This window comes from Lactuca serriola, chromosome 9 (assembly GCF_051521515.1).
Source record: "Lactuca serriola cultivar US96UC23 chromosome 9, Lser_US96UC23_V15, whole genome shotgun sequence".
NCBI classification, from domain to species: Eukaryota; Viridiplantae; Streptophyta; class Magnoliopsida; order Asterales; family Asteraceae; genus Lactuca; species Lactuca serriola.
The window spans coordinates 203,951,282-203,963,302 of NC_136416.1; positions in this window are offsets into that span (position 1 = coordinate 203,951,282).

Sequence of the window (12,021 nt, forward strand, 5' to 3'; positions counted from 1 at the left end):
ACTTCGCCAAAATAGATGCAGACATTCATCCCATCATTTCCAAGATTGCTGACTTGCCACCACCTGACCCCGAAGCCATGCCTACCAAAGGCTACGAGGAAAGATCATTATGAGCAACCAATTATCCTGAGCTAGGAGTCATTTTCAAGTGGAAGACTGACAACGTCAAATATTTCATTCCTATGACTGCCATGCACCGTCTCACCAGAAAACAACTTGAGATCTGCCGCAATGCAGTTGAAATATCCAAGCATACCACCGTAGAGGTCAAGTTTGAAATACTAAGAAGAATCAACTGGTTAGAGAACGTCAGGAAGTTTTGGTGGATCCTGATCAAGTTCCTTAAACTTGATAACTGATCAAAGTTAAAGAGGTCACTTAGGGGGAAATTGTTGAATCAAAAAGTGACCCTCTTGAACTACAACTACCGCAGTCTCCAAGCAACCGCAGTCAAGCAATCTCATCAACTACAGTCATCCGAAGTCTTCAACACCGCAGTCTTTATCTTTACTTAGTTTATTTTGTCTTTTCTGTAAAACACTCTAATGTCCAGAATGCGTTGCATGGCTACTTTTAGAGTTGTAAACTTGTCTCTATAAATAGATTTCATTTCTTATATAATCTGTATCGGTGTGAATCTCTCATCAAATTCTAATACACATCGGTTCTCATTCTATCTTACTTATCGAACCTTCTTACTCTCATAATCAATTACCATCTCTTTTCAAGAGCAAGTCACTTGTGACTTAATCACTAAGCTAGATCTCATTTACTAACTTGGCTTGAATGCATTCCTTGTTATGAATCTGCTTATGTGTATACTTGATATAACAATTGTTGTCATTTACATTCCTTTACTTTTCCGCATCTAACTCACTAACTTCTAACTCTTAATATTATTGTTGAGCTAACAGATCCTTCGATATTAACTATTCCGCTATATACTTGTTCTAACGATTTGTTCAAGTGTGTCTCAAAGTTTTTCTCTCAACAATTGGTATCAGAGCCATAGTGGTTGCTTTTTGAAAATCAGAACTCTGATTTTTTTGAAGAGCCTTCTATACCACTGAAGCTCATTTCTAAAAATAAAAAAAAAATCTTCAAAATGGCACAAGCGTTATCACTGAATGTCTCCAACAGTGTTGGTGGTTCTAATCGAGCCCCAATACTGGTTGCAAATGAATACCATCACTGGTCTCAAAGGAAGGAAAGATATCTCAGAAGACTTGGTAGAGATGTTTGGCGATCTATAGAAGAAGGACCACATGTTCTAGTCCTCACACCAGTCCAAACTGTTGGAGCCACAACAAGGCTAGGGGGATGTCAACCAGCTTTAAACCGTCCCACCAAAGATGATCTCGACAAGATGGAAAATGATGATATTGCCTTTTATGAAATCTCTTGTGGAGTTGCTCCTGACAACTTCGACACCATCATAAATTGCAAATTAGCAAAAGAGATCTGGGATGTTCTCAAAAACTTGTACGAAGGTTCAGATCAGGCTCAAGACAAGAAGCTCACTACGTCAATCAATGAATTCAACAACTTCAAAGCTCATTCCGGTGAAAGTTTGGAAGACTCTTTTAAGAGATTCAACTTGATTGTCACAAAACTGTCCAATACGGGCACCATCCGCAGCAATCATGAAACAAACCTTCATTTCCTTAATGGCTTGGGAAGACACTGGACAACAGCCAAAATGATTGTTCAAGGAGACATGAAGATTCACTCGTTGTCCCTCTATAAGCTCAATGGAGAGTTGTAAGCTCAAGAGTCCACTGTACTCAAGGACTGCTCAGACTTCGGAGGTCCATTTGCACTTGTAGCGCAATCACCTCACACTCAAACTTATCCCACTTCGTATGACTCATCACCGCAGTCATATGAAGCAGACTCAGAATATGACGATGAAGAAGAGTTTCAAAATGCCATTGCCCTTGTCAGTAAAAAATTCAATCGCTTACCACCTTCATTTCGTAAAAATCAACAGTACAACCGACCACCTTTCAACCACAACTTTCAAAACAATCACTTTCGTTCCACCAAGAATCCTCTCCCTCCACCGCAGCCTCAGCAAACATAGTCTAAAGACGTACCACCGCAGCCTCAATCAACTGACTCCGGTACCTCTTTAGAAGACAAAAGTGACATTGTTATATGTCACAAGTGCAACAAAGAAAACCATTTTGCTAAGGATTGCAAGGCAAACGTAGTGAAAGATAGAGCCTTCTCTCTCAGAATGGCTCAAGAACTGGAGGACAAAGAAAAGAGAAAAGCTTACGTTGCTTAAGTGAAAAGAAATGATCAACTGTGGTCATCCGGAGACGAAGATGAAGACGACCGCAGTAAAGGAGAAGGCAAGATTTGTATGATGGCAACTGCTGATGAAGACGGCTCAACCAAGCTAAAGAAGAACCATTGCTATATGGCAAAAGATGGAACTCTCAGAATTGTGGAACAGGTAAAACTTATGATTCAAATGTTAAATTATAGCACGCATGATTGTCAACCTTACTTGGACACACTTAATGACACATGTGCTGCCGTCCTTACAGACTACAATAAAGCCTTAGATGAGAAGAGCATCGCATTGCAGGAGATGTTCCACATTAGAGGACGATTGGACAATAAGAGACTCAAAATGGAAATGTTAGAGAAGGACTTGATGCTAGAAAAGGATGCTAGGATGTTAAGTGAAACACAGCTAGAAATAGTTTTAAATCAGAGAGATTTAGCACAAACTGAAATTGTACGCTTAAATCTTTTAATTGAAAAGCTTTTTAATGAAACTGAGGCCATTGAGAATCTTGTTAATAATGGGAATGTTGATAACACTTTTAATTGGGGTTGGTCCGATGGGTACCCAACCGTATCAGACTCCTCACCTCGGTTCACACCGTAACGTCCCTATGTCCCCCCAGACCGCAACTTCTTATTTCTAGTCAATGACAAAACATTTCCTGAGGATATACAAGCTTATTTTGGTAAACTCCATGATCTGAGTAATAAATGTGTTATCGAGGAAATTCTCCCTGAATTTTCTAATCATGTGGATAACATAATTCATTCTAATTCTCAGACATCATCCGTAGCCAATGAGGAAATTATTGTAGAAAGTCCTGAAGTCACATTAGACTTCCCATCTCTACAGTCTGACCGTAGTGTTCCTAACTGCAGTCATGAACTGCAAACTGTCCCATTATCCAGTAACAATTGTCCCACTAAAGTGTCCACCAAGACTTACTCTGCGGTTGTCCAAAACACTACACCGCAGACCATTGTCAAAAGTTCTGTGACGATTGAACCAATTAATCATGAATTACCAATCGAAAATTTTAAATTTGGTCAATGTTCTCAAAATCCTGACTTCTCCAGTTCGGATGAATCAAGTCCCTGTTTTTCAAAATCTCCAAAAGATTTAAGGAAACCGCAATTAAATGTCACTGACTGCGGTTCTCCTAAGACCGAAGCAAAAAGAGCTTTTAAAGAAGAATTTCGTTCCCGTGGGAAGCAACGGGAAATTCATTCAAAACGAAAGAAATTTGTGAAATATCCCAAGTCAAAAAGTCCAGAAAAACTTGTTTTCTCAAATTATCATTTCAAATCAACTGTTTCCAAGAAAACAAAAAGGAAGGAGTTTACTGTTTCTGACATTGCTCAAAAATCACCTGAATTTAAGGATAAGTCTTTTCGATCAAATGGTTTCTAGGTCTATTCATTAGACAATCCAAAATGGTAAGGTATTCTACCTACTCCGACCCTTCCAAAGTCACTTTCAAAAACTCAAAAATGGAAAGGAATTTTACTAACTCCGACACTCAAAAGGTCACCTCAAGAGTTTACGAAATCACCTCACAAAAGGCCTGCACGTGTCTACACACCTGCGAGACCTGCAAAAAACAACTTTTCAAAACACACAAACAAAAGGGTCAAATCTTACAATCCTCGGACTGGACAAAAGCATACTTTTTCTTCAAAACAACAGACTAAGCCAAATGTCAGGGGAAATGATAAAAAGTTCACGTGTCAATGTCAATGTCAAAAGATCTTCTCTCATGACAAATTTCATCGTTCTCAAAAGACTCGTAACTATCCACAATCTCACAAAACTCCAAAAAATTTCAAACAACCAGGACTAGGCTTGAAAGTTGACTTAAAACTTGTCTCTGCCACCTCACATCATGCATCGATTAATACCTCGTATGTGACTCCGGGCTCCAAACTCGCTTGGGTGCCCAAATTAACCCCTTAACTTTTGTAGGCTTTGTGCAAGGAGGATCAAGAAGAAGAATGGTTGATCGATAGTGCCTGCTCCTTGCAAATGACCAGAAGGTTAGAATACCTTCGGGATTTCAGGCCTATATGCAATGGTGGAAATGTTACATTCGGCAACAATGCGAATGGAATCATCCGAGGTTACGGTGTACTCACTATAAGGAACTTTTCAATATAGAAGGTTGCTTATGCAGAAAGCCTTAAACACAATCTTATCAGTGTTGGCCAACTATGTAAGGCAGGCCATCGAGTTGAGTTTGATGATCAATTCTGTTACGTTATGACGAGTGATAGAAGTACCTGCTTGATCAAGTCACGATCCGAGGGTACCATGTATCCTTTGGATGTCTCTCTCATCATTGGAAAACCGTAGTTGTGTTTTCTCTCTAATCATTGGAAAATCGAGTTGAGTTTGATGATCAATTCTGTTACGTTATGACGAGTGATAGAAGTACCTGCTTGATCAAGTCACGATCTGAGGGTACCATGTATCCTTTGGATGTCTCTCTCATCATTGGAAAACCGCAGTTGTGTTTTCTCTCCAAAGTTGTATCCGAAGTTAGCTGGTTATGACACCACAAGCTCGCTCATCTCAACTTCAAGTATATCAACACCTTGGTTACTGGAGAGCTGGTCAGAGGATTGCCCATTCTCAAGTTTAGCAATGACACTCTATGTCCTGCTTGTGAATGTGGTAAGCAGTCAAAAGCAATTCACCCCATGGTGATTAACTCTTCAATATCTAAACCATTTGAAATTCTACACATTGATCTCCGCGGTCCATCAACCGTAGCCAGTCTTCATCAAAAAAAGTACCTATTGGTTATAGTTGATGGCTTCACTCGCTTCACTTGGGTATTCTTCCTCAGACTCAAATCCAAAACCCCGCAGATTCTCATCAACTTCATCAAAGAGATATAACTTCAGATCAAACTGCCTGTAAGACGCATCCACAGTGATAATGGCACTGAATTCACTAATCATCCTCTCAACAACTTCTTGGTGTCAAAAGGTATCTCTCATAACTTTTCAGCTCCGTATACACCTCAAAAAAATGGTGTAGTAGAAAGGAGGAACCGTACTCTAGTTGAAGCAACCAGATCCATGCTCAACTTGGCACACCTTCCCCTTTACTTCTGGGTTGAAGCTGTAGCAACTGCATGCTTTGTTCAAAACCGAAGCATCATGTGCAAATGCCTCAATAAAACACCATATGAGGGTCTCAACAACCGAAAACCAAATGTTCATTTCTTTCACATCTTTGGGTGTAGATGTTTTATGATCAATAACAGAGATCAGCTTAACAAATTTGCACCGAAGTCCGATGAAGGCATTTTTCTTGGCTACTCTACAAACAAGGTTGCTTATCGGGTCCTTATCAGACGTACGAGGCTTATCATTGAAAGCTTCGATGTGAATTTGATGACGCTTACATCCGCAATACCCCTCCATCTATTGAAACCACTGCCATCATGGAAAGTGATATTCCTGCTTCTTCAGGTCCTCTAAACCTGGTTGAAGTCAATTATGATGATCTTTTCGACCCTGTTGAAACTACAAAACTATCTGAAGTTCTTGTCTCACCAACTGCTCAACAACAACACGTTGATGTTTCTGGTCCATCTCTATCCGAAGTAGTATCTCTCAATACTTTCACCTCTCCGGTTGAGGGGGAAAGTTCTACTCCGGATCAAGCAACAACCATCGAGGTTCCAGTATTTGATGATGCTCACGCTCCTCTTCCTAAAAGATCACTACCATCAAATGTATCTTCGGATTCGGATGATGAAATCATAGAGACCATTGACACTCGAACCGAATCAAGGATCATATCTCTCCCATCAGCAGTCCAGGGGGAACCTTCTCAGGTTCCAGAGGAACTCCCATCAGCAATCCAGGGGGAACCTCTCCAAACTACTCAAGAAAATGTCATTCTCGCTCCAACAAGTCAAGATGATTCCACAGGCTGTTCACAAATCCAGGGGGAACTTCTTTCCCCATCCGAAGCAACCTCTGATATTGAAAATATTCTTTCTACCGCAGCCGCTGACCATCTGATGCCTCGTCTACACGTATGGACGAAGGATCACCCACCAGGTCAAATTATTGGCAACCCATCCACAGGTATCCAAACTCGATCTGCAAAAGATTTATCTGATCATTGTCACTATGCAACATTCATGTCCGTAGTCGAGCCTCGATCTATCAACGAAGCGTTATTGGAACCAGATTGGATTTCTGCAATGCAAGAAGAACTGGAAGAATTTGAAAGAAACAAAGTGTGGCAACTTGTTCTCATTCCACAAGGTCATACTATTGTTGGTACAAGATGGGTGTTCAAGAACAAGTTAGATGAATCTGGTGTGGTTATCAGAAATAAGGCAAGACTAGTTGCAAAAGGGTATAGTCAACTGGAAGGTGTTGACTACGATGAAACATATGCTCCGATGGCTAGAATGGAAGCAATTCGAATCTTTTTAGCATATGTTGCCCACAAAAACATCAAGGTACATCAAATGGATGTTAAAAGTGTCTTTTTCAATGGGGAATTGAAAGAAGAGGTTTATTTGCAACAACCTCCCGGGTTTGAAAATATTGAATTCCCTGACCACTGCTACAAGCTTCAAAAGGAAGTCTACGATATGAAGCAAGCTCCAAGAGCCTGGTATGAGACTCTTTCTGAATTTCTAGTCTCTTCAGGCTACAAAAGAGGAGTGATTGATCCCACACTATTTAGAAAATCAAATGGTACTCACCTTATGATTGTACAAATATACGTGGATGATATCATCTTCGGATCGTTTGATCAAGGAATGGTGGATGAATTTGCTAAGCTCATGACAAATGAATTTCAAATGAGCATGAATAGAGAGATTAATTTCTTTCTAGGTCTTCAAGTCAAACAAATTCAACAAAGGATATTCATTCATCAAGAGAAATACACCACTGAATTTTTGAAGAAATACTCTATGGACAACTGCTCCTCGGCTAAGGTCCCTATGGCCTTCGGATATAAGATCTCTGTTGATCCCTCTTGCAAATATGTGGATCACAAGACTTATAGAGGTATCATTGGCTCTCTTATGTACCTCACCGCAATCCGACCAGACATTGTCTTTGCTACTGGTGTATGTGCAAGGTATCAGGCTGACCCAAAAGTGTCACACATGACTGCAGCCAAAAAAATTCTCTGGTACCTGAAAGGAAGCAAATCTCTTGGTCTATGGTACCCCGCAGACAATGATTTTAGTCTGCAAGCGTTTACCGATGCGGATCATGATGGATGCAAACTTGATCGAAAAAGTACATCTGGTGGATGTCAATTTTTGGGAGGTAGACTTGTCAGCTGGTCCTCAAGAAAACAAAGTTGTGTTTCTTTGTCTACCGCACAAGCAGAATATGTGGCCGCAGCTAGTTGTTGTTCTCAAGTTCTATAGATGAAGACTCAACTATTAGACTACGGTTACAGAATACTGCGAATACCAATCTACTGTGATTCTAAAAGTGCCATAGCAATTTCTCATAATCCTATTCAGCACTCCAAGACGAAACATATTGAACTACGGTATCATTTCATCAAAGACCACATTCTGAAAGGTAACATCGAACTCATCTTTGTCCCTACTCATGAAGAGATTGCTGATGTCTTTACAAAAGCACTTGAATCTACCAAACTCAATGCGTTCTTACAAATGTTAGGGATGATGAATCCGGGCCCCCAATTCTTCTTGAATTGATAGGTACCGCAGACCTTCTTGGTCTCCATTGCGGTTCTAGATGAAAGACACTTATAACAGATGGTTTTGGTACATTCTGTGTACCGCAGTCAATCTACCGCAACCATATATTATATATATCTTTCATGGGTCTTTCTTGTTTGTTGTTACTAACTTTTGTACAAGTGCTCTTCTCAGTTTCTCCCATTACAGTCATCCGTAATGCCAAAGAAACCATCCGCAATAATGTGTTCATCCGCAGTCACATCAATTTCTTTACAGACGGTTCATTTTTTTAAAAACAAAAATATAGTGTGCTATTTAATGATCCTTCATTAAATAAAACATTAAATAAAAACATTCCTTTGAGAAACTGTCACATTCTTTTCTTCCAAAAACCTCGTGTCAGACCTATTTTAGGTATGATGACAAAATAAAAGATTTTCCAAATCAAATCCTCTAATATGTCTTTTCCACTTACCCAAAACCATCACATCCGTTACAACTTCTACTTTATCCAACGGATTTTTCTCATCCCCTCCACACATTCTCAAGACGTGATTCAACATCTGACATTTTATTAAATGCAGAGTCGTTTTTCTGGTTAATCCCAATTTCAATCTTTATCCCTTTTTTGTCAATTTGTGGTTAAGATTAAAAGATGCTCATCCAAAGTTAAACCCAAACGTTTTTACCCAATTTCACCTAGGTCAAACACATAGACGTTTCCCGCTCCAATAAACCACTATAAAACCCTTTTTCTTCTCCACAAAGAACCTTTTACGCTCTCAAAACTCTTGATCCCTCTCTGCATTCTTCAAGCTCTTATCAACTCAACAATGGTGAAATCCGGTGCTTCCAAGAAACAAACAAAAGCCTCTGGATCAGTGAACCCAACTGGTTCAGATTCTCCCACAATTGCCTCGAGCAATTTCAGAGCTGTTTTCGATGATCAACCCACATACAATGCACCAACAAAATTGATGATCAAGTTCTTGAGGAATCATCCCCTGTCTGGACCTTTTGATGCATTCACAGACATTGTTCCTCTTTCCACTCTCTTCAAGTGTGCTTTTTCTGCATATCGTCCAATCGATAACCCTCATGAAGTCCACCTAAACCTTGTTAATGATTCCTTGGTCATTCTGACCAAAGAAAAGTTCCTTTCAACCATTAATCTTCAGATTCATCCATCTGTCAAGTTTTTCACACCATCAATGGCGGACATCACCTCTGCACTATAATGGGCTATCAGAAGCTGATCAAAGGAATTGGTGAGTTCAAGAAGAACCAATTGCCTGCGGTCTGGCAGTTTTTCTGTCACTTCGTCATCCGCAGTCTGTCCGGCAGAACCGGAGGCATAGGCAATATGGGCTTAAAGTTGTTAGAACTGGGTTGGAGCATCTTCACAGGCCACGATTTGAACTACGGTTAGATTATTTGCGAGGACTTTATGCAATACATTCCCAAGGAGAGCCCAAGGCAGAACCCATCCGAGCTTACTTTTGCACGTTTTTGGTCTCTCTGCATATCTGATTTGCATGTGGATGCAAAGATTGACATGGATGATGACATCAATTTCTTTGTCACCAAAGACTTAAAAAGGTACAACTCTTCCTCTGATCAAACTATTTTTGGTCCCATCCGTAGACTCCCTACACACATTCTTTCTTCTCTTGGTCTCGAGACTGTTGATGTCTCAGATCACATAGAGGCTATGGAAGGTATTGACCCATACCTTCCTACCCCGCCTCTCCCATCCGCAACCTTAAACCCTGAAGGTACCGCAATCCCTTCCTCCACTACTCTTTCTAACGTCTCTCAAAGACGCAAACCTAAAGTTTCTTCTCTCCATGGTCCCCGCACCTCAAAGAAATCTAGCACTCCCAAAAGGATGCCCGCAAATCATCCAAACCCTCAAAGAAACGAAAAACTCCACCCGTAGCCAAAACTGTTGAACCAAGTCACCATGACTCCATCAGTGACTCTGAAGAGGATAACCAACCTATCTCTATCCTTAAGAAACGAAAATCTAATCCCACTAGCCATATGCATGACCAGACTGATACCTTAGCCTCTCCACAGGCTCCGGTAGTCCTTGGGATGCCTGCACATCCATTCAACACCAATACACCACTATCTTCTTCGTTTCAGACTCAGAAAGTGAGTCTGAATCACATCAAAGAGGAGACTCCCACCTAGTAGATTCCTAAAGGGATGATACTAGTTCTCGCCCCAAAGTCTCCAGGGCTTCCCGACTACATATTTTTCACCCGAGGAGTTGAACTCCATCCTTTTGAACGTTACCCAAACACTACAAACACACTCCTATCCGCAGGGCACTTCTTCCGCCCATGCCAGAACTGAGCCGAGGCTAAACTTGACCATGGGTCAAGGGGACCAAGGAAGCTCAGGAAATCCTACTCTGCTTACCTTACAATCAGGTGGTTTAGGCACAATGAACACAAATGTGCAAGGATCCGTGAACCCAAGGGACACCTTGGTGCGATTTACAGGAACGGACGGAGAAGATTCTAATGATTATTGGAGCAGATATCAACCCTCTAACGAGGCTGAAGCCAAGAAATATGCCACTTTTCGTAGGGCATTTCAAGCTCGCAAGGATCAGCAAATCAAGCAACAACAGCTCAAGGAACAAGAGATTCAAGCTGTGGCCAAGTATTGGGCAGATGCCATAAACAATGCCAATACCGTAGCCACCATCCTGAAGGTTCAAGAATGGATGTCCGCAATGGCAGACGAAGTTCAACAAGCTCAACAAACTGCTGCTGATCAGCATGTCTCTCAACCTCCCCCCTCTCCCACTGCTACAGGTTCACAAGATGAAGAACCTGAAATCGAAGTGAGCTTTGCTCCCATTTTTGACTTCGATGATGATGAACCACAAGAGGTAAACAAACCCTCTCCTTCTGATGACGATCTGATGATGTTTGATGAAGATGAAGAATCTGGTGGTTCTCATCACTCCACTTCTAAGCCAAAAGAAAAGAAGAAGAAGAAGAAGAAGAAGCAAGCAGTCACAAGAAAGGAATTTCTCAGTCTTCAGGCTAAGGTTGATCAAATCTTAGCTGTGGTCAAGCCAAATCAACCGCAACCAGAAGACAGCCCAAGACCGCAGTCCCTGATGGAAAGAATAGAAAGATTGGAAACCAGAGAGAGAATGGCTGCGGAGCGCATCTCTCTGAAGGTTGAGATGGGAATCAGATCACTTGACAACAATCGTCAAGCTAATCACAAGGAGTTTATGGCTGCTGCAGAACGCCTCATCTCTGAGGTTACCACAATCAAAACTGACCTTCAAGCAGCCATTGCGGATCAAGCTTCACATTATGAGAAGTTGATTGCTGAGACTTATACTGCTTATGAGTCCGCAATCTCCGTTCTCCAAACAACAATCAACCAGAATGCGACGATCACTTTCTACCATTTCCATGGTTCGTAAATTATCCAACTCACCAAGGAAATCCATAAACTACTCTTCAATCCCTCCATTCCCAACAATCAACATTTGGCAGACGCCCTCAAAGCGAAATTTCAAACGGTTTTTGACAAGGTTGATGGCCTTCGTCAATGGCTTGAGGAGGCTCCGGGTCTGAACACCTCAAGAGGGGGAAGTGAAGAAGTCCATCATTCCAACCAATCCCTCTCACACCATCAAACTCCCCCAACCTCTATTGAAAAAATTCCCACACCGCAACCATCTCCACAACATGAAAAACAACCCTCTCCACAAATATCTCATCTTACTCCACCTTACAACTCCCCTCCTCAAATTGATATTACTCCTGAAAAACCAGAGACTCCCCCGCACTTCAAGAATCTGGAGGAGTAAATGTCTTCTCCCAGAACAAACGACTTTCCTGCCATTGCTCAAAGAAAAAGTGATTGGAGAGCAGCCAAGCTTGCTGAAGAAGTTTGGAGACTTTGCGGATTCAACACGGTTATGGATGAGTCCTTGATAAACTCTTGGATCAATCCACACAGTAGACTACTTGATGATGACTATGTC